The sequence below is a fragment of the Odontesthes bonariensis genome, chromosome 18 (genome assembly GCF_027942865.1).
Source record: "Odontesthes bonariensis isolate fOdoBon6 chromosome 18, fOdoBon6.hap1, whole genome shotgun sequence".
Taxonomy (NCBI): Eukaryota; Metazoa; Chordata; class Actinopteri; order Atheriniformes; family Atherinopsidae; genus Odontesthes; species Odontesthes bonariensis.
Genome location: NC_134523.1, coordinates 35,041,057 through 35,064,812, shown reverse-complemented (window position 1 = coordinate 35,064,812; position 23,756 = coordinate 35,041,057). Strand labels below are relative to the sequence as shown.

At 38.5% G+C, this 23,756-nt stretch overlaps 1 protein-coding gene across 5 annotated transcripts in view; it reads right to left on the bottom strand.

Annotated features, from left to right (window-relative positions):
• Positions 1-23,756, bottom strand: part of thrb (thyroid hormone receptor beta) — a 129,306-nt gene that overhangs the window by 31,622 nt on the left and 73,928 nt on the right. For all 5 annotated transcript variants that reach the window (XM_075450492.1, XM_075450496.1, XM_075450494.1 and 2 more), the window contains one exon: positions 19,945-20,001. The gene's annotated coding sequence lies outside the window, so the exon portion shown is untranslated. The remainder of the gene's footprint in view (positions 1-19,944; positions 20,002-23,756) is intronic.

The window sequence follows — 23,756 nt, the reverse complement described above, 5'->3', positions numbered from 1 at the left end:
AAAGGGCAGCATGTTTGGGTTCCTGTGGATTTTGATATCACATGAACTGGGACACTGGTGTAAATGGGAAAACACACTGCAGGAAATGTTCCTGGCCATGGTTGACATAGTAGAGTCCACAGGTTTTCCATCACTACTAAGGCCTTGCAAGAAGGACAGTTGAATTTAAACACTCATAACTCCCTTCTGTTTCCTGCATGTGACTCTGTACATAAGGAACCGTGTCTTGTTGTTTTGCCATAAACACGGAGCACAGAAGCTTCTTTTCTTGCTGTGGTGAATAGGGGCAGGGGGTCAAATCTATTTTTAGATGCATCATGATGTTGACATGGGCGATTCTTAACCGATTTAGAACTGTCAAAAACCTAATTCTGAGGAACGCAAAAGGCTGACCTCAGAACTGCGTAAGTGCAACACTGGGACCATTTATGGCAAACACATAATAGAGTCATGAAATACAACCAGCACCCTCTGCATTAAAAGTCAAAAGTGTGGAAGCACTTTGGTTTCTATGACTTTGAAGGCAAAAATGACTTGGACAAGAGCCACACACATGCATTCTATGTAAAACTCAACTGAAATTTTTTTGGAAACACTGATATGGGGCACAACGGTATTCACGTTTAAAAGCAGTTTTCAAAGTAAAAGCAAGATTCCTCTGGGTGATATTTAAATTGTTTCAGTTATTTTGACATTGAAAAATGTTATAAATAGCAATCAGAAATAACACAATGTACTGTGTCATTCCCTGTATGTATAGGCTCTCCTAACAGTCACTGTATAAGAGAGACACCCTTAAAAAAGTAAATAAATCTGATTTTGTACTTCAAAATTAAAGCCCTAATAAACTGTCTAATCTTACCTGAATTGTCCAGTTTCAGAGCCATATTGATATAAAAAAATAAATAAATCCCCGTTTCCACAGAGCAATTTCACTTTAGATTAAGAGCAGACCTCCTCAGAGTAACATTCGAAATGTCTGCCCCGATTCTGTGTTGTTTTTCAAAATTAAAGCCCCTGAAAATTGTCTAATAAAATACATAAATATTCTCCATTTTCAGATTCATATCAAAAGGAAACGCTGTTTCCACAGATTAATTTCACTACAGATTAGGAGCAGTTCTTGTCTAGAGGAGTTCTTGTGCCTGACCATTTTCAGAGGAATGTGTATTTTGTTAACGCTAACCCATGAATCATTGAAGCATAAACGTGGCCCCCCGACTCAGTTTATGAACTATTGTTGTGTCTACATGTAACGGACAACTTGGCAAAGAACTCATTTTAAAATAATTTAACCCCTCTACTCTTTGTCATGAGCAGCCTGTCACAAAGACACATCATTTGTTGCCTTTTCTTTGTTGTATCTATAAGACAAAGATAAATCAGTTTGACAGACCACCAACAAGATGATTCCCAAAGAGCTGAAAACTTAGCATATCTCAGCATGGTGTGCAGTGTGTCCTTCAAAAAAAAAAAAAATCAGAGGAAACATTGCTACTATGCAAGTTCCAAGCTTCTTTCCTGTTGTGTAAGGGACATGCTTTTCATTTTGGAAAAATCCAAATAATAACGCAATTCTACGGAGCCCCTAAAGGGACATGGAGGGATTTTTTTTTTTGTATTTTGTATTTGTATTTTGCGAGATCTTTGCGAGTTTCTATAAGAGGATGGAGTCCCAAGCGCCCTCTGCAACATCTCCTCAGTCTGTCTGTTACTGGATATGACACAGCAGCAGTGTGCTTCTCCAGAGAGTCACTATGCAGCTTTCTGATAGGATAAGGAAGTGGGGGCAAGGCCTCTTTTCACAGAGACATGCATCCCCTCACTGTTAGCTAATCAAGCCTCGGCCTCAAATGGCTTCCTTATCTGAACTGTTGTGTTGGGTTAGGCTCAGGGTCTATTAAAACCTATTTGCAGCCCATGGAATAATTTTTTCAAGATTTAGACAATTCATTTTTTTAAAGAAGTGGACTTTTTTTACGTTTCTCTGTGGGTTGCAGATGTAAGCAGCTGTGGTCTTAATTATTTAATACATCTGAAATAATATTTTGCTCTCTAATTAAACTACTAAATCTAAACGCAAAATTCCACTGAATTTTTTGAGGAACTGTTATGTTAGCACTAAGTTGATGTCAAAATTCAGAAAATCAAAAGCAGGATTTCAAATGGTGTCAGAGAGCATCTGACAGGACAGGAAGAAAAACTATTTGTCCATCTCCAAAGATTTCAAGAGGGAGTTTCAACTTGATACAAAAAAACATGTCGAGAAAATGTTCAGATCCTGAAATATTTTCATTATTGAGCCGTGCAACACATACTCCATTGCCTCATTCAGAGGCTATACATACATTTCCACAATAAGCACTGTAGGTGACCTGTGGTCATTTGTTTTACGAAATATTTTGTAAACCTGTACAGATTGCTTAGTCTGGGTTGAATTTTCAGCCACAAAGACACTACTAAATGATCACAGAGGACAACAACCCAAATTCCAAAAAGCAGTGTAGAATGTAAATAGAAATAATGCACCGATTCCCCAAAGTTTACTAATTGAGCTGCTATTGGCCGAGATTGCTGGGGGACATCCCACGATGTACCTTTCCTCACTGTTCTCTTTTTTCTACTATGTACATTTGACATTATTGTTGGCATTAACTTGTGTTTCTCTTTCTCAGCAGGTATCCCTGGTCTGCTGTCATGGTGTTTGTTGTTGTCCCCCTCTATTTTTGTACCAGCAGAACAGAACAAAACAGAAGCAACACAATTCAACTAGAACTGATTAATGGGGACCAGCTGGGGAACCTTCCAGACGCAGGAAGGTTCTACCAGACGTTTCTTCCTGGAAAAAGGGAGTATTTTTCTTTCCACACACGTCTCGTAAATGCTCAGGATGGAAGATTGGATCAAAGAGAAGTTTTGGTCCAATTTGTTGGTTTCCTTAGCTAAGCTACTTTTTAAATTAGCTTTTTATTTATGAATTGGGCTAATTTGGAATTTAATTAATTGGATTTGATTGGATTATAATTGTATTTCAATGAATTGGATTCTAATTGGCTTGAATTGGATTGTATCTTTGAATTGCCTTGAAATGACATTTTTTCTAATTTCGCGCTATATAAATAAAATTCAATTGAATTGACCATCCAGCTTGTTATCAGTCTCGAGCCCCCTTGCGACCCTGAATTGGATTAAGCGGGTATAAAAAAAAAATGGATGGATGGATATGACTCCATTCATCCATTTTGCAATAGCATGGCTTCATAGTAGGAGAGTCTGAGTGTTTGACGGTCCTGCCTGAAATCCAGACCTTTCTGGACCAACTCAAAAGATTTGATGCATCAGAAACCCAAAATACAACGAAGAAGACCCAGGAGTGTTGAACAGCAAGAATTGTGTTGCTGTGTTTCAATAAGTATATTCATAACTTACCTGACACTGCTCCATGTGGATTATGCTTCAGTTTGTGAAACACTTGGCTTCATCTGTTGTTTGAAGTCATTTGAAATAATGTGCATTATGATCCAGCAGAGGGTGCGCTAGTAACAGCTTGGCCTAATGCATGCCCTGGTAACTACTCAATAGAAGTAGTAGTGTGTTTGCTATGTAGTGACAAAAATGGAAGGTAATAGTGAGCTAAGTCGTTCTAAGAGGAGAACACTAAATAATCTGAAAAGCAATCTTTTGTAAATACTTAAAGTTTGGATACTTAAACTCATACATAAATGGTAAAGTAATTGACAAGATTGTTTGTTGATTTCGTACAACACAGCTGTCTTACTGCAAAACAACAAATCTGCTGACTCTCTTGCTAGTTTGTTAGCACCACATACAAGCGAGTCAGCGTCAGCCAAAACAGGTCCCTTGCCAGAGACTTGCCAATACCAACAAGTTGGCAAGATTAAATGCAAAGATATGCAACCTGTCTGGTTGTTTAGGTTAAGAGTTGAGATGGAATTGGAGCCACACTATGCCTGATGTGCTGTGTGGTGAGGAGCTGCGAGACCACACTTAATGTTGCATAGAGCACTGACATTCCCTCTGATGAACATGACATCTCCAGTTGATGCTGTTGTTGCTAGTTGTAGCTGTCACTATGGACTAATACAGTTCAGAGTATTGTGTGCCTGTTTGTGTGTGTGTGTTAACAGTGATAGTGGCGGGAGGAGTTTTGAATTCAAATACAGTCAAAGAATTGTGTCATTAGTCAAAATTCGTTCTAACTTGACTTTTGGAAGAAAAATAACATCCCTAATGCATGCTGCATTTTTTTTTTTCATTCCTTGTTTAGTTGAGTTGAACAAAAGTCATATCTACACTCCATTTATTACTCTATAAAACTTTAAAGAAAAAAGCTCTTTACCAAGCACTAAGTAATTTCTAAAGGTCATTTCAGGAACCAACATATATGTACTGACTGCTAGAAATGATAAAATTGTTACTAAGGGCAAAGGCAATGTTTTATAACAACGTTTCCAACAATGGGATAAGACGAAAGGGCAATGGGGAAAAATATCTCTTTTCAGAATATTCCAAATCAATAACATAAAGATGTTATTTTAGATGACAAAATATGAGAACACTACCCGTAAGGCATTCCCTGAGATGCTGCTTGGCTGTCTACATAGGTTTAATAATTTTTAATCTTCCCCATTTACAACAAACACATGACGCACCCATCCATTTTCTATACCCATTTATTCCAATTCAGGGTCGCAGCAGGACTGGAGCATATCCTAGCTGTCATAGGGTGAGTGTACACCCTGGACAGGTCGCCAGTCCATCACAGGGCCACACAGAGACAAACAAACGAGACAATAACAACTATGCACACTCACACTCACTCCTAGGGACAATTTACCAATTGACCTAACATGCATGTTTTTGGGTGGTGGGAGGACCCTGGAGTACTCGGAGAGAATCCACCCATACACGGGGGGAACATGCAAACTCCCACACCCACACCCACATGAAGCATCAAGCAGTGAAAAACTGGTTACATTTCTGTTGGACTTGGAGGACCCTCACAACAAACATCATGAGACTTTTAATGTCCAGCACACAAATTTGGATATAATTTATTTAAAACCCCAATACCTCAAAACTCTTCAGCAAGAAAAGCAAATCTGTACAAATGAATGATTATGCAATATTGGGATTATTTCCAACTAATAGTGCATTTACACAAAAACTAGACAAACCTCTGATAAACCAAACCAAACCAACCACTAAGATTTTAATTTCGTAACTCCGCTGGTTCAACATCTCAGTGTCAACAAGCTCATAAAAAACTGAAAATGTAAAAGGCATTACCGCTTCCATAATTCCCCTGCACTGGAAAAAACAGCTGGCCTGAAGAGCATTATGGGAAACTGTGCTCGAGTTCACTGCCTTTTACCCGAGAGAGTTTTTAACATCCAGACAACAGCTGGGGAAGGCCTGAGAGCTGGTTCATCTATACAGTAGGTTTCTGCAGCTTTAATGAGGACACAGATGGGAACAAGGAAGCCCAAAGAGCTTCAGGCTATAATAAATATCAAGATGGTAATACATATACACAAGTAAAAAGGCAAATGAGCAAAACAAAGTATCCTTAGTATCCCTAGAATATCTTTATTAATCTGAAATAACCTTCTTATAGTAGATATCATAGAGAGTCTCTGAGTCTACAAACTGCTGCTCAGTTTGTAGACTCATAGACTTGTAGACTTCTCCTGACTAAGCAGTCAGGAAAAGCACAGTTGGCTCAAAGTTAGACCAGATGTTCAGGAGCAACGAATAACCTTAAATGTTGGGTTACCAAAACCAAATCATGGATTTAGATTCAAGTTGGAAAAATAACTACATTTTCTAAGTTTGGATACTGACATAACTTTGATCCTTTGATCCCAAAAAAAGACTTGTTTTTGGTTTCCAACAGTGTTTTTTTTACGACTGTATATTCACACATCAGTGTTCTTTAGTAATCCAGCAAACTTGAGGGTAACAAACAATATCATAGGTTTATATAAGTTTTAAATGGCAAGACTAATTTACATGTCATCATTATTGCTCGTACTCGAAAACAAAATATAAAAGTCTCATTTTTAGTTTTAGTTCTCGGGAGGAAGGATACAGGTCTTTGGGGAAATATCAGTATGGATCTGTACTTGAGTGACTGTTGCTGGCAGATTTCCGGAAGACTGCTATTACGCTTTAGGGAAATGAGATACAAACAAACTATGTGCAAGTCGCGTGAAGAAGAAAATTTAGCCTCTTTGACTTTTGACTTTGGTTTTGTGTATTAAGTATTATTCCAATTAATCTGGTCCTCACTGGTCTTTGATTGAGGTAAATACAACCTCAACTGAACAACAATGCATCACAAATTGCACCATATCTTTATTCATAAAAAGACTAAGCTAAAATGCATGGAGAAGAAGCCAGTAAGACGAAGTAATCGGAGCCATTGGAAATTCCAGCCTCTTTATTGCTGCACTTATTGATAAAAAAGTTACATCACAACTATAAAATTCTCAACTCGTACAGCTTAATGGGGAAAAAAAAAAAGAACAAGAGGCCTACTCCGCAGGAGAGGGGATGGAATGGCCTCACTCTAAACCCTAAATCTTGCTGCTATGAAAGCTGCTTTGAGCAAAACATGCTACAGTTTTTTCATTAGGATCTTTGGAAACTGTCAATTTATGAGAAAAGGCAGAATATGCCTCCTTTAAAGGTATGCTTTTCCATGTTTTCTGGCAAAGCTGCAGTTGTTTAAATAATGTATTATCACCTTAAATGTCACCCAAAAAGCTTTTTTTTTTTTATGTTTATGCATTTGGCAGATACTTTTATCCAAAGCGACTTACAGGTAGGCAGGTAGGGTAAGGGGGTCTTGCCTAAGGACCCCTACTGGAGGTAGTACCTTTCATGCAGGGGATTTAAACTCAGGTCACCACAACTCAGGTGGCAATCTTACCACTACACTATACAGTATAACTTTTTCTTTAAATCTTTTTATGCAGAGGAACTCAAATCCTCTCAAACTCAAACTCTAAACCTTTTCTATACCCTTTTTACTCAGTTTAGGATTTCCTTTTATGGTCAAATTCTCCAGGTAGCGCTTGCCCATGGGAGCTAGAAAGTACATGTTAGCTACTGTTTAAAACCCACTTTTAAAAGCAGAAGTCATCGCACCATAAGGAGCAAGCAATCTCCTACTACTTTTTAGAGCATAGCAATTTGTTTTTGTGATGGCAAGTTGACTTTTTTTCAGCTTCCAAACGACGAAGCAAACTTGGATCAGTGGATGTGGTTTGGGTTTGTTTCCAACACTAAAAGAGTCTGAACTGCAAGCAGTGAATGAAACTTTCAAATGTCTGTGTTATGTTGGCATTACACATATGAAAGGATTTGAATACAAATATCATAGTTTCACTGAGTCAAAAGCCAGCTAAGAGGGCAAACAGTGCTTTGTGTAATTAAATGTATACAAAAGACAACTGAACATATCCAGTTTTTCCTTCAACAGTTGCTACGAAACATGGGGTCACTATTCGTGGCGGTTTGTCCTACTGCTCATTTTGATATCTGAAATCCAATTCTGGCTCTCACACGTATGTCTCGCTCTCATGTGTTGTCATGCATGAAAAAGAAACATGTTTCTGAAATTCTTTTCTGATTAATGCGTTGTCGTAGCTCCCTAGCTGGCAACAGGAGCGGTGCACATTCACGACTCACAGACATCCCCTTCATTCCCCCCTCGGCAAATCTACAGGAACTTGACCAGAAGAAACCTTTGCCAGGCACTCTCATTGTTAGGATGACATGTCCCCTAAGAGAGAACTCAATACAAACATTTGGAGATGAAGTGAGCAAAGCCCATCGAGAAGTACTTAAGATTAAGAATTAATGACTGGCAATAATCATGCCAACTTTAAATAACCAGATCATTTAAAACACATTTTTGTATTCTATGGATAGATATTGAATCATTAAACTGATGATATGTATTGTGTACAACATTAACCACAGTGACACAAATCACCTTCTGCCTCTTCAAAACTCTATCTGTTCTTAGATATGACACACACAAGCTCTGGCCGAGGTTAGATCATGCAACGTTAACAGGTGAGCTTGTGACAACAGCTGCTGTCTGACAGAGAGACTATCTCTTGTTGCCTGTGATAGAATGCTGACTGTGTGACTTAATGCACAATTTTTTGGCTGTCAATGCATAATTACACAGTATAATAATACAGTAACTTTAACAACATTAGAAACCATCGACAGGGCGAAAGGATTAAAACGGATCATTGTGTTACAATACCATGTTCTTCTTTGGGCCCTAGCCTTCATCTAACCATCTAACAGGTATTGTTGTAAAAAAACGGAGATGCAAGTTAATGCTGTCTGTATGATAAAACACCAAAATACAGAAGTAGTAGAATAGAAGATTGGAGTGAAGATACGTTTCCATGCAATCTGTTGGTTTCCTTAGTAAGGCAATTTTTTTTTAATCGCTATGCATTAATTGGACCAATTTGGTATTTAATTAATTTGATTGCATTATAATCAATGGAATTCTAATTGGTATCAATTGAATTGTATCTTTCAAGTGCTTTTATGATGACATTCTGATTTGGTGCTATATAAATAGAACTGAATGAAATTGAAAAATAAACAAAGCTTAAGTGCAAAGCCATGATTCAGTGAACAATGATGCTCATGAAAATGTTCTAAAAGTTTTTTAATTACAACTCTTTCAAATGTTCTGCAAGGAAAATAAAGCACAACAATTCTATACCTCACTGATTCTTGAGAGTTGGGACAAAACATGTCCCACATAGAAAAGTCTTATTTATATAAAAAATAAAGAAATGAATAATGATTGACATACGTACTCACAAAGTTAGATCTAAAGGAATTATTAATACTGATGTTATGTTTTAGTACAGATAATTACTTTTTTTGGGGGGCAATTGTTTAAATGTATGACCAGTGGCCAGGTATGACCATGTTATTTCTCTTGTCCTCAGTAAGAGGTCACAATATTCACCAGCCCCAAAAAACTTTAAAAACCTCTACAATTGTGAAAACATTTATATCAAATCAAAGATAAGGGTTATAGATGTATAAAACAATGCATGCCACGAACATCTAAAAATATTTTCCATAGAAATCTGCCTATCAAAGTTGTGTTTCCGTCAAATCCGTCAGATTTTTTCATAAACCTCATTAAATCAGGTTATAGCATGGTCAGCTATATCCCAGAGGACCTCTTCTCATTCTCCTGGCTGTGGTGAATGCATCAATACCACACATGGTCTGGTATGTTTGACATTTTTGGATATTTTAGATTAGGGGTACTCAAATAGAAATGATGAGGGGCCACAAATTTTTTTTCAATGACTCAAGGGGCCATTTATTGGGACCGTGTATGATAACGTATCATAACAATATAACATAAAGTATGTATAAAATTTATAACATATTTTATAACATAACATTTCCTTTTTATTCAAAACAAAAATATTACCTAAAATAAAAATATAATTTGCATTTGGGCATAAATTAAAATTAATAACTAAATAAAACCAAGCATAACCCTGTTCAAGATCCAAAAATAGTCTTCAGGCAGCCCATTTCTTGTGCTTTGTTTAACAAACTATGCATCGCTGTGTCAAGAACTATTTCACTTTTCTCAGCTTAATGTGTGGAGGATTCGGTTGAATGTTTGATATGATGCTTTAAGAGCATTTAATTTTGTTGTTCTGATCTCGGAGTTTCTCTTCAAAATGCTTGTGTTTTTTTTCATAGTGTCGTTTCACATTGCGCATTTTTATTGCCCGACAGTTTCTTGACATATTAAGCACAGAGGGCGAGTGCTGGACGGTGGTAGAAAGAACGCAAACCTTTCTGTCCATTCTGGCTGGAACTGGCGGTTTTCGCTGTCCAGTTTTGTTTTTGGGGAAAATTTCGAGCATGCCATTATTGCTCCGGTCGGTAAACATGTTGCTGCTGCTGAGCGAGTGACTACTATCTCGAGTTTACGAGGGCTCTACTGCTAGAGCCTATATGTTTATTGTTACCGTGGAGGCAATCCCCAGCCTTGTCTTGAGATCGCGGTGCGCGATTTCAAAATAAGAGTGGACAGCGCGATTGAAAAAAAAAAAAAAAAAAAAACTTTTCAAAACAGCTCGTGGGCCAGAAATAGATGCCCAATGGGGGCCACCATTTGAGTATGCCTGTTTTAGATGAACAATGTCAATTTTCCTATGGTCACAGCTGGAGCATGTCAACACCATCTCTCCGTTATGATACTTTTTATTAAACCATAGAGTATTCAATGGAAGTATTTTATTGAGATTATGAAGACAACTAGCAATAGCCAAAAAACTAGCTAACTAGCTGCAGTGTTTTTTTCTGCAGAGGGAAAAAAACATGTCATTTCGTCAATTTCGTCAACTCTGTCAGGTTTTATGTCTGACAAGAGTTGACATGTAAGCTGACGGAGTTGACAAATCCACCAATAACCACTTAATGTGCTAATATTATACTATTTTCGAACATAGTAAAGGTAATGGCTGTGTCTTATCTCCCACTACTTCGACTGGACATTGATTTTGTCTGCACAAGCCAGTGTGTAGATGTTTTCAACATCTGGTTGTAGGAACACACACTGCATCTTTAAGATTTTACATCAATCAATCAATCATGTTAAGTAAATGGACATCTGATTCCATAGTAATATTCAAATACATTTCCATGACTTTTGTATTAAAGGAAAACCTAGCAGCTGACTTAGAACTGGTGCGGACCAGGGGAATCCAACTGTTTATCTATCGGCCGAATCCGGAGCTGCTCGGGCGTATAGCACATTGGACCTATTCTGGGGTCGGAACCCTGGCCTATCTATTGTCTTGGTTATTTCCTTGGGTCCAAATCAAAGTTGGTACCAAGGGCCCTCTTTCCAATTGAAAGTTGTAACAAAGTTTCTGTAAGTGAACCTGCGGAAGGATCAACTTGTCCAGGATCTCCAACGTCGAGGGTCTCTTCCGTGCGGTCTGTTGGCGTGCGGGCGGGGGTCTCCGTGTGGTTGTTGTGCCCATATTAAGATTTTAAGATTAAGATCAGATGCATTGTCATGTACATTACAGGAAACATACACAAATTACTCCTCCGCATTTAACCCATCCAGGTTGTCACACACATGCACATGCACAGGGTCACACACTCATGGAGATGCCATACACTGGAGCGGTGGGCAGCACTTCACAGCGGTGGGGGTACGGTGCCTTGCTCAAGGGCACTCTGGCACACCGCGGTGAGGTCAAGTGGGTTTTGTCTCGTCTCCATGTCATGTCTCGTCACTTCCTGTTTTATTTTGAAAGATTAACTCTCCCTCTCGTTTCAGGTCACTTGCCCTTCCTCTGTTCCAGTCTGATTGTCGTATGAATGATTCCATCTGTTCCCTATTAACCCTGTGTGTATAAGAGTCTGCGTCTCCCCTTGTCTTGTGCCAGTGTGTCGTATTTGTTTGGTCTAACGTTCGTTCACTCTTGCCATTCTAAGCCACAGCTCAAGCCTTGATCCAAGTCACCGTTTGGTTGATTCCTCTTTAAGAGAGTTTTTTTGTTCTTGTTAACTTTTGATAATCTAGCCTTGCTAAAGTTTAAGTTTAAGTTTTTATAGCTTTCTTGTTTTTCCTCCCAGTGGAGTGATCTTTTGTTTTGTAATATTCCATAGCATAGTGCCTCCCATCTTCAGGAGAGGTTTTTGTTTTCCTCCGTAGCAGGGGTGATATTTTGTTAAGAATAAACTTTTGATAGTCCTCTATGTTTTCTCTTCCTTTTAGTGGAGTAATTATTATTTTAATCATTTTCATAGATATACCTCTCTCACTTTGAAAGAAGTATATATATATATATATATATATATATATATATATATAAAACTTCCATAGCCTGCGTTTATTTCTCTCTTGAAGAGTTTTGTGATCTACTGCTCCTCAATAAAGCTCATTTTTTAAACATCATGTCCTGCTTCTGCATTCTCCATTCTGTGGGCCTGACATCAGCCTGTTCTGACATGCCGCGAGCGATTGTTTTTTTTTTTAAGGTGTGGGCGTCATCGCTGGACGGAGCGACGACCCATTAAATAAATAAATAAATAAATAAATAAATCGCCCGCGCTGTCTCTATTTGGACAACATTTCGCGGCGACGTCCTGCCCCTAAACACTTCTTATTGGTTGAAATGAACATGCTGCTTCAACAGAACACATTGACATCCGGACTAGCTTTAGAAGAAGTATTGTCTGCAACATGGTATCGCCATTGTCAACTCAGCATCACCAGAGGGCAGAATCTGACAGGTTTCAGAATACAGTGTGTCACAGGCATTGGGGACAACCATTCTTCTTTCTGAAGTTATTAAAATTCCCACAAGTTTGTAGATAAATATATAAGGCTCGGTCCTTACATATTTTCTCTTCAATGAAGGGAAAGGGAGTCGTTTCTCTCCACAGTCGCCTCAGGCATGCTCAGGACGGTAGATTGGACTGAAAAAGAAAAAGTTTTCAGTGCAATCTGTTGGTTTCCTTAGCTAGGAAATTGTTTTCGAATTGGCTCTATACGAACGAATTGGATTATTTTATGAATAATTATGATTACAATGAATTGAATTCCAATTGGCTTGAATTGGACTTTATTATCTAAGTGCCTTGAGATGACATTTGTTGTATTTGGCGCTATATAAATAAAAATGAATTGAATTGAATTGAATATGTGTCATTGGAACAACAGGAAATGTCAGCTATTCTTTTCCCCTGCAGAGTGCTTATGCCTACTCACCCTACTTGGCCTAAAATGAATAATTCTTACTATTACAATAATAAGTAGGGCCGGGACTCGATTAAAAAAAATAAAAAATCGAATTAATTAGAGGCTTTGTAATTAATTAATCAAAATTAATCGCATTTTTAATCACATAAATATTTGACCTAAGAACAGTGAGAACCTCTTTTTGTCACTGTCTTTCTGCACGGCAGCTCATATGTTGTGTCAGACGATGCAATATGTAGTAGCCTACCTTTTTCAGCCCCTTATCTTCTACCACTCCAAGTGGTCTACAGTCGAGTGCAATCCAGTGAGCCAGGGAGTTATTTTTTTCAGACGTGGACTTAGTTATCCTGGCCCTGAAACCAGTCATCTGGTTGAGTGTGGGTACTTGTACTCGGAGTCGGGCTAACGTCCACGCTAGCTTCCACGCTAGCTGCTATATGTTTTGCATTGAGGTGATACTTGAGGCTTGATGTGCTACGGTGATTTGCAAATTCCGTGTTGCATAATTTGCACACAACCGTGCTCTTATCGACACTTCCATCTGTCCGTTTTTTTTTTAACAAAATTTCCCATCCACAGGGCCAACCAAAGCAGTCTCATCAGCCTCTTCGTTCAGGTTTGACTATTGTTCACTGAGGTTTGTTGTTGTCTGAAGTCATGAATGATGTCATGGGGTCATTCAGTGGTTACGTTGGAAAAAACAGTCCTTGACACTTAGTATGTAACACTACCAGGTACTAGGACAATCAAGAGGTCACAAAGTCCTTAAGTGTCAGAAACTGACAGCAGCTTTTGTCTGTTCCTCTCAGACTATAGCCAAAACAGTCAAATCACAATATGTTGATCTTCAAAGATATTGATAATAAATTACCCACCAGCATCATTCACAGCTCTGAGATATTACAAATGCCAACAGTCTGTGTTTGGAAGCCAGATTCACTGCAGGGTTTGCACTGTCACATGGGTGTGTTTTACACTTCTGGGTGATGATGGACCAGTAGTCTGCAGACAGTAGTTAAGCACTTCCTCCTCTTCTTTGGAACACACAATTTCCACACCACAAAAGCTACCACATCCTGCATCACGAGGAACAAAAACACCGCGTTCTATGTACAGTACCACTGCAACATACAGAAACACACTTTGCAGTATGATAATTCATTTGCAAACCCTGATCAAATACATAATGTTGCTTAGCCACAACCTAGAAGCATGCAAAATGTCCATATAAACAGAATATCAAATTTGAACCTCTACAAAGTGCTTTACACATGCTTCTCATTCACCCAATCATACAAACCGTCATACAGCGCTTCTTATAACATACAGTACAAGCACTCTCTATACAGTATGCAGTCCTTTTTCTCTACAAACACACACATATTGGGGCAATATGTGTGTCTTGCCAAAAGACATTTTCACACATGGACACACGAGGGATCGAACTGCCAACATCAGCTGAGCCATGGCCTCTCCAAGTCACTGGAGCTTTTTTAGCTGAGGGACACTTCAAAGTAAGACAAACCTCACTTTATTCAGGCCTGTATCTTTTGTCTCCTGAAATTAATATATCCCTCCCATTTATATTGCTAAAGTTTTGCACAAAAATATTTTTTGTGCTCTTTTAAGTGTGTCCTAGCAAATACCCCCACGTCATCAGAATGCAAAGAGACATCTGTCTTTTGATGATAAGCATGTATGTGCATGACTACAAGCCTGGAATTAGTTAGGGCCTTGAAAAACACTATTCCTGCAGTATTCATTTAGTTAAATTCAGCAGGTGTCTTTTAAAAATGCAGCTCTGCTTTTTATCTCATGAACTTGAAATAATCTTTGTTAAAAGGTAGGGACGAGCATTTTAAGTGTTTTTTGAGGTTGACTAATCAATCAATTAAAGTCAATTAGTCTTGACATAATAGTGACGTCATCATTAAACTAAAATTAATCACCAAAGCAGTTATTTGTTCCTGTTGTTTGTTGTCATTTGTGGAATTTAGCTACAACAAAACCAGTTATTTTTCGTTGTCTTTCCGTCCGACATTTTTGCTCCTGAAGTGCAACTTTTTTGTGACGATTTAATAAGTGAGTCTTGATTGCGCTGGTAGAACCATGGTAAGCTAGCTTCATCCCGCATAATGTGTATTCAACTTTGTTGAATAGTTGAGTGAAATACTACCATGCTTCGCTTTGGTTTGTTGCCATTGCCGACATCTGCTCCAGCCTGTTTCTTCTTCTTATAGGTGCAAACTCTGGCACATACAGCACCGTTAGTTAGTTTTGTAACAAAAATAGTTTTTCTAACAAAAGTAATAGTTCCGGGGCGGTCGGTGGCGTAGTGGGTTAAGCAGCCGCCCCATGTACAGAGGCTACAGTCCTCGCTGCAGCTGGCCCTGGTTCGAGTCCCGCATCGGACGGCCCCGTGCTGCACGTCGTTCCCCCGCTCTCTGCACCCTGCTTCCTGTCTCTCTCCAACTGTCCTATCATTAAAGGCATAAAAAAGCCCCAAAAAATATATATATATAAAAAAAAAGAGTAATAGTTCCATGTCTCTGCATAGTTGAACATATATCTCTTCCTGCCACAAACAAAAAGATTATTAATCAAATACTTGATTAGTTGTGTACATCTCTAGTAGAAGGAGTGCAGTATTGTCTGATCTGTTGTTAAACTTACTCTTTCTCTGGGCTGTTTGCAACACAGTCAGCTTTCCTGACTAAGGTTTGTAATACCTGCTTCTCCTAAACCCGAGTTTGGCCAAACACAAACTGCAAAGGTTGATATAACAAATGATTCTCATCTATCTACTTCAAAAGCAAAAGCTTATGCCTTGCAAGGAAGTTCTCTACCAAACTGTCGTCTCCAAGCGGAGCATGTAAAAATATCCCATCCTCATATGTCTAAATTATTGTTGGACCAGAGTATGGACAAGCATTTGGTACAACAACACAGAGAGACAGTTGATGAAAGGGACTGAAGTTATCCATTAGTTTGTGCTCAAATGGCTGGGCTAAGCCAGGAAACAGGTAGTGGGCCTCTATTGAGACTCATAATGCGTTCTTCCTCATTGCTGAAATCTAAAGAATGAACGAGCTGAGTATTGCTGATGAGCCTTTGCACCTACAGGAAAATTAGACAAGCTACACTCATTCAGGTCTTAACATTTTGACAAATTTTAGGATTCTTTTTTTCTAAATAAAATTACAATGGAGTAGAAAGACTTAAGGTCACATTGTCTTTGCTTTAAACTAGAGTACTGCAGATAGTCTTTGAGGATTGTTAGCTTTGCCTGTCAGTCAGTTTTGCATGTTTTCATCAAATGTCAGCGTTACCCTGTAAAAAGTTTTGCCATGATTAATGAGGGCCACAGGTCTTTGGGGAATATAGAGTCCTTGAAATAGGGTTGAAACTTAAAAGCAGTCAACATTCTTTACGTCCAACATCAAGTTCACATAAGAAAAACACACATGCTTCTTATCACCATCCTCGATTTTTTTTACTAATAATAGCATCATGACAGCACATCCTGTAAAGCAGACCTGACAACTGAGAAACACGAGCAACATGGATGACCGGATGAAAGGTTTCACCCTCAGACTTTTCATGTTCCCACAATCTCAAGACAGTTTATAAGCGATGGCATTGCAAATGCTCAACTGTGGCAACATGTACTTAAAAACATGCACTTAGTAAAAATGGGCAGCACATAATGATGCAATGCATCAGCAAGCTTTTCTAAAACTTAAAAGGTGGAACACATTACAAATCCTAAAGCTTCCTATCAATATGGCAAAATGAACTAATGCTGAGACTGAATACATTCATTATTGTTCAGTACAACTTCTATCGTACAAGTCACAAATGTGGTATCACGTGGCAGTGCTACTTTCAGCTAAACCCCTGGTGTACAAGGATAAACAAAACAAATAGAGGTGGTTGATGAAAGAGCTCAATTAAACTTGACGATGTATGATACTGGGTACATTTTTACCATTGACAATGTCAGATGTTAGTCCTTTAAAAGCTAAACTTGTCAAGAACACACACATACATATGTTTGTCTCAATATTTTTGTGGGGACATTCCATTGACACAATGCATACCCTAGCTTGTACGTTAAGGTCTATCCCTAACACTAAACCTAACCATTACCATATTCTAACCCCAAAACCTAGTGTTACCCTGAAAAAGGAATTTTGGACTTGTGACTTCAATTTGGTCCCCACAAGTTGGTGTACTGTCAGGTTTTTGGACACACACACACACACACACACACACACACACACACACACACACACACACACACACACACACACACACACACACACACAATCTATAAACATAACAACTATAGAAAAAGTGCTTTTATTTTCCATATTTTAAGTGCATGAAACTGACAGTAACTGTGGACCTAAACTGGATGTTCACCACAGAAGTATTTTTGTTCCTTAGGTGTAATGTGCTTCAGATAAAAGCATAGTTTACAGGACAAAATCAAATTGTAAAAGTAGGATTTTGAATAGAGGCAATTAAGCAATATTGGAGCGATCCTAATCATAAGTATATATATGTACAGTACTAATAGTTTTTTATTGTTTATTTGTACCACTGTACAAAATCTAATAAAAATCACCACCATAAAAACCATGGCTGCACTTGTTTTGAAACCTCTCCAAAGGGCATTAGGACCATATCTAAGTCTAAATGTCAGCTCCCTGCCTTCAGTGGGTCTGACTCATGAATCAGCGTGGCCAAGCAACAGTGAGCAGCAATCAAATTGTTGAAAAATATGCATCAAATTTGAAGTGACATTTAGATAAGAGTCAATCTTGATCCTCTGACCACCACACCTGGTGCTCTAATACTTATCTTTTAAAGCTGCATCACAACGTGTGCAACATGATACAGACTCATCATCATGGCAAATGGGATCACAAAAAGAACAGCAGATGGTGTTTTCATAAAAGAATTCAAGGTGATCAAAGACCCAGCAGAATCCCTGTGTCCTCAGTGCACTGATCATATTACATTACAGTAAATTATCTTGCTGATGGGGAAATAAACATGCAGGTCACTCTCAAAAGCCATTGCTGATATGAAGGTGCTATCCAGTGTGTTTTGGTTTTCCTTTTGCAGTTATGAGTATGATCTGAGGATTGAGAGCTTTTTATTAAGGTATAAAGGATCAAATCTTTAAAGTTATTTAACCAATATTCATGGTGAAAGTAGTTTTGAATATCAATATCCTTTAAGACATCCGATAGGAGCTAGAGGGATGTGGAATTAAGTAAGTTTTAAAATAATAAAACAAAAGCGCTGCCAAGGCAGGAAAAGAACAAAAGGACAAATATAAAACAGAAAAAGAACAACGGGAGGAACTGACAAACTGAATGACTTAAACCAGTGCTTCTCAAAGTGTGGGGCGCACCCCACTGGTGGGGAACGGATACATGGCAATTGGGGCGCGACAAACAGGAGGAAATTTTCAATTTTATGCTTATCCTAAATGCTTTTCTTTATTGACAATAAAGATAATTCACTAAACAAAACACCCACACACAAACAAAGTAATAATGAATAGCTAAAATTATGAGAGAGCATTGGGAGACCGGGAGAAAAACGTAACCTGGAACTAAAGTGCAAAAACAAAGATTGACGTCGGGTTGTTAATTGCAGCTGGACAACAAGGTAACAGGTAGCGTAACTGTGAGCAACATGGGTAAATTTGTGACTCGGACCACAAAAGAGCCAGCACCATCACAAACACACCAGACACAGGGGCCAAGTCAACCAAAAACCCAACCGAAAAGAAAATATGATGAAAGCTATCCTGGTCTAGGATTCACGGTTGCAGTGGTCGGTGCAGAGGAGAGACCGATGTGTGCTCCGTGTCTGAAGTCGTTAGCAGACAGCATGAAGCCGAACAAATTAAGGAGACACCTGGAGACAACACACCCCTGTCACGTTTCCAAGCCACTGGATTTCTTTAAAAGAAAATCAACAGCAGGAGCAACGCATGGTAAAGGCTACGTCGGTTAACAGTCAAGGACAAATGGCCTCATACAAAGTTACATACAGAATCATGCAATGCAACCACATGCTTTTCAGCTGTGGCATCTCTGAAAACAAAATACAGATCTCAGCTCAACATTGAGCATGGCTTGAGAGTGGCAGTTTCAAGCCTGCAACCACGTTTTGAGAAGTTGTGCAGTGCAAAACAGGCTCATTGCAGCCACTAATGCAGGGATACATTTGAGTTGTTTTTGTTTTTGGCACAGATTGCAAATGAAACACTGTTTTATTGACTACTGTAGTTTTACAGTAGTCTTTTTGTTTTTGATTCAAGTGATGATGGCACAACTGCACTTTTATTTTCTCTTTTTGAACTTTGTGTTATTTGATGTTATTGTTATATAAAATATGACGTTACTTGGTGTTAGTTCAATAAAGTTGAAATGTAATTTCTCAATATTTTTGTTGGGGAGCGACAGGGGCAGGTGGGGCTTGGAAATCCACTTGTTCAAAGTGGGGAATGACCAAAAAAGTTTGAGAACCACTGACTTAAACCAAAGAAAAAGACATTGATGAACTTACAAACGTTGCAGAAGACAATCAATAAACTGGCAATGAACGCTAAAAACCAAGGCGAATATAAACTGCGGGACGGATAGCGAAATGAGCTGTAATCGGCAAAAGAAATCAGGCGTGACAAGGAAGTAAATACAACTGAATACTCACTGGGGTAAACTCTACAAAATTAAACAGGAAGCAAGGAAATAAAAGAACAAAAAGTGAACCAAAAAACCCAAAACCTCATAGACCATGACATTTTGGAATGTTCTGGAGAAGAGAAGTCAGCGGTTCGAACTTGGTGGTTGTGTGATTTTTTTTTTTTTGGGGGGGGGGTTGCCAGTCATTGTATAAAAGTGCACCAGGCTACCATATGGACAAATGTAACCAAGGACATGAAAGTAAAGTTGGGCTTCATGAGTTTTTCCCAATATTACTGTGTTTGTGCATGTGTATTTGTGCATCGGTTACAGTACGGAGGTGTACACACTGTGTATTGGAATTGTGCAGGCTTCAGGACTCAGGCTGTGTAGAGCTGACAAAAATGAGGGTCTTACCAGAGGAAGTGGTGAGTTGTGACTGTGGGCAGCACTGAGGAGCAGCTGTAGAAACACCTACAGAAACACAAACACACAAAAAGGGGAGTCAAACCACGATCAAAACCACATTCCAGTATTGAAGACTATTAGGTCAGAGGAAAGGATTAAATGATTGCAAACATATTCCCAATAAAAATTCCCCCACAGGCTGCGGGTGGAATTTAAGATTTAAACACCTCTGAAATGAGAAGACATTAAAAACATCCACAAACCAGGTACGTGGGTATGTTTGCATCACTTATTTGAAAGCCAGGAAAGAACACTTGAAAAAAAATAAATAAATGTAGCATGTCCTCACAAGAAGAGCAACAAGAGTTTTGTGCCTAGAATGTGTAGCAGGATGTGGTCCATAGCATTTTCTTGCTAAGATGAACAATCCAAGACAGTACCCCCAACAAAGAAATTATTAATCTATGCGATTGCTTTTCAGCCTCTGAAGCCAAGAACAGCATTTTGAGAGAAAATATTATCATAAATCAAACAACAGAACAAGAACAAAACAACATTTACAAGAAAACAGAAGTGAATAAGTGAATGAGGTGGTATGATTATGATGAACAAAAGGGCAGAAATGTGTCATACATTCAGTGGCAGGACAGTTCTGGTTATCTCTCCCCCACAGATGGTAATCACATGTAATCAGACTTAATGGGAGCTTTAATCGGAGCGATTTTCCTTTCTGTGTGCTCTGTCTGTATACTGAAGTGTACAAGTATGCTCCCAAATTTGCAGCTCATCGGGAGAAAATGCATCAACAAGCTTTTGTCGCAAAAATATTTATTTGAATGATACGGTCTATCAAAAACAACATAATCACGTCCTTTTTCAATGTCTTTCTAATTTACATATTTTTTTGGCTGATATTCTCTTGTCATTTTCCTTCTTTCATCCAGCTGCAAAGGCTTGCGACTTTTCCTCATAGGTTCTGTTACCTCACGCTCTCTCTCATACTGCAGTGTGAGCCAAATACACATTTTCCAGACCTCACCAGAGTCAATTTCAGCTCATCTGAAACCTATATGACACGTTTTTTTCACTATTATAAATCAAATCAAATCAAATTTATTTGTATAGCACATTTCATGTACAAAGGAAATTCAAAGTGCTTTAGATAAAATAAAAGCATTGCAGCAGGGAGTGGAAGAAGCATTAAAAATAAATTTAAAAACAAGCAACAATGTGATTTATTTAAATGTAATTTAAATGTTAAATGATTTCTTTTCAAAGTCCTTGCACCATTGCCACTCCTGGCGATTAAAAAGGTTATTTCTTCTAGGCAGTATGTTTAAAGGAGGGAAAATGGGCTGCTGTGAAAACCTGAATGGCTTTGACAAGCGCCAAATTGAAAGGGGCCATGTGGCACTTGCAATTATGAACCGGGAACAGGGTGTCAGGGAATGTGCTGGAACAATGTCTTAGTGATACATACCACAGGGCTTCAGAGTTCTGCCACGGCAGCTCTAAATCTTTTGTAGAAACAAAAATGACCAACAGGATGACAGGTGTGGTCAACAGCTACGTTTTCTTATTGACAGCAGACAGCACTATGTACATTCATACATTTAAGCACCTGTTGTACAGAAACCAAAACCAAACTGTCACTTCAAAACTATGGTTTAGATTAAACTGTGGATTATGTGTTCTGTTACGCCACCACGCTAGGGACTACCTAGAAACTGCTTTGGGTAGAATTCAGGCTGTATTCAATACAACTCAATATTTTAGGCTGTGACAACATTACGATGCCTGGGAAAAACCATTCATCCGCAGATACATTTGATTTCGGAGGTCTGCAACGCATCTGGTGCATATGCGGTTGCAGCAGTAAATACCAACAGCGAGCATGCCAACCTGTTGTCAAGAGGCAAATCTGGATCACTAACTTGGGTATCTGCCCTGCATGACCCCAACCCACACTAACCAGATGCTCTGCTGTCAGAGGTTTATGAGATTTTGTCCCCTAAATAATTTTCCCTACATGAAAACAATAAAGGGAAACTACACTGTTTTCATTGTTGGAGCAGCAAAAAAATAAAAAATAAATGGGTAGGCTAACCATAGCTCATGATATTTGACATGTACAAAGTGATGTTTAAAACTTTGATATGCCTGTTTAAAAGCAGAGCATCACTTCAAAGACCTCTATGTGGAAGGCTTAAGATCTGTCAGGTTAGTTGGCAAATAAGACAATGAACTCTAGTAATGGAGCTACTAAATCAATCAATGTTGGTGAATTTACAGACAGTAAAAACAACCAGTATACATAGTGGATGGGGTGGGTTGGTCACTGGTCAACAATTTTACTGATACTTTTGTTTAAATTAATGTTAACACATGTTTGTTTAAACAAGGAGACTCCCAGGACAAGCCACTTCTACATTTCACCCTTATGGACCAAAGCCACAGATATATATATTTTTAGAATAATAAAACTTTATTTATCGCTGGGGATTATATGCTGGGGTTTGCTCTGGAGCCCCTTCAGCTGATTGTGCAATGAAGAATCCTACAGTTAATCCTACAAGTTAAAGAACATAATGGGCTGTATAACTGTCCACCTTCTACATGAAATAGTGCCAAAATAATGGAGTGTGTTCAGTATGAGGCTTTTTTAGCTCTACTGCAACCTACAATACAGGAGCTAATTCCTGCCAGAAGCAATAACAACACAATGACAGCTTCTAATGAATGATGGTAAAAAGAAGAAAAAAAAGATTACTGAAACATTGTAATTTCCCTTCAGATAAGTAAAGTATTATTTAATTTTATTTTACTATATTTAAAGAAAAACAATTTGTATTATTCTTTTTTTTTTCCAGCTGGAAGTTGGAAATTCTGAATTCCCATCTATAAGCGAATGCAGTGTCAGTATGCAATACCTGAACCTTCCATTACAAAGATGAAATTGTGAACGGCGGTGAAAAGTTGCCCATATAAGCAAAATGTTAATGGAGTCACAGTGAAGCCCAGGGTTTATGGAGCCAACATGTAACAGACGAATTTCAGCAGCATTTTGAAGGTCCATCCTCAGAGTGGCTGTTACATTACTTCAGCTTTCCTTTCTGCAGTGCAACATTTTGTAAACACCAGTTTAAGTGCATTATCTTGCAATGAGATTAAAGCTAACATCAAGATCAGTACCAACTGTCCAAAGCTGAAATGCTGGCAAAGGAAAGTATTGAATAAAACTGTCCATTTAGAATTTTACAATCAGTTTGGTGCATGCTACTGTGAGCTCAGTTTGTTGTATGAACATTTCAGGCTAGTTATTGTACTTTGTACACTCAGTAATTTGTGTCCAAATTGACGTTGGCACTGTTGCTCAAAGCTGTAGGACAGATATGCACCAGTCAGATCTGTCCTACAGCTGGTGTTGTGTGTGTGGGGGAATATTTCCTCACTAAACACCCCTTAAGCTGGCATCAATAATCAGAGGACAGGACTGAAAGGGAAGCCTTTGTACCATCTCACTCTGGTATTTTGACCAAAGCATGTCACAGACATTTCATTGATGCTTTTATTGAAGCGCAAAGTGTCACAGATATATTAGTATTATAAGAAAAGGACATTTCCCATGTCATAGAGGTGACAAATAGTATTGTTCTGATGCCCCTACTGGGACAGTGGGTTTGAATATATTTAGGTTAAGAAAGACACAAGAAGAAGGATGAAGTGAGTGTAAGTATGTCTGACAGAGAGGAGTTCTAAAAACAAACAACACACCCCTTGATATCAGTTTCCATGGTGATTTGAGTTATATTTGACAAAGT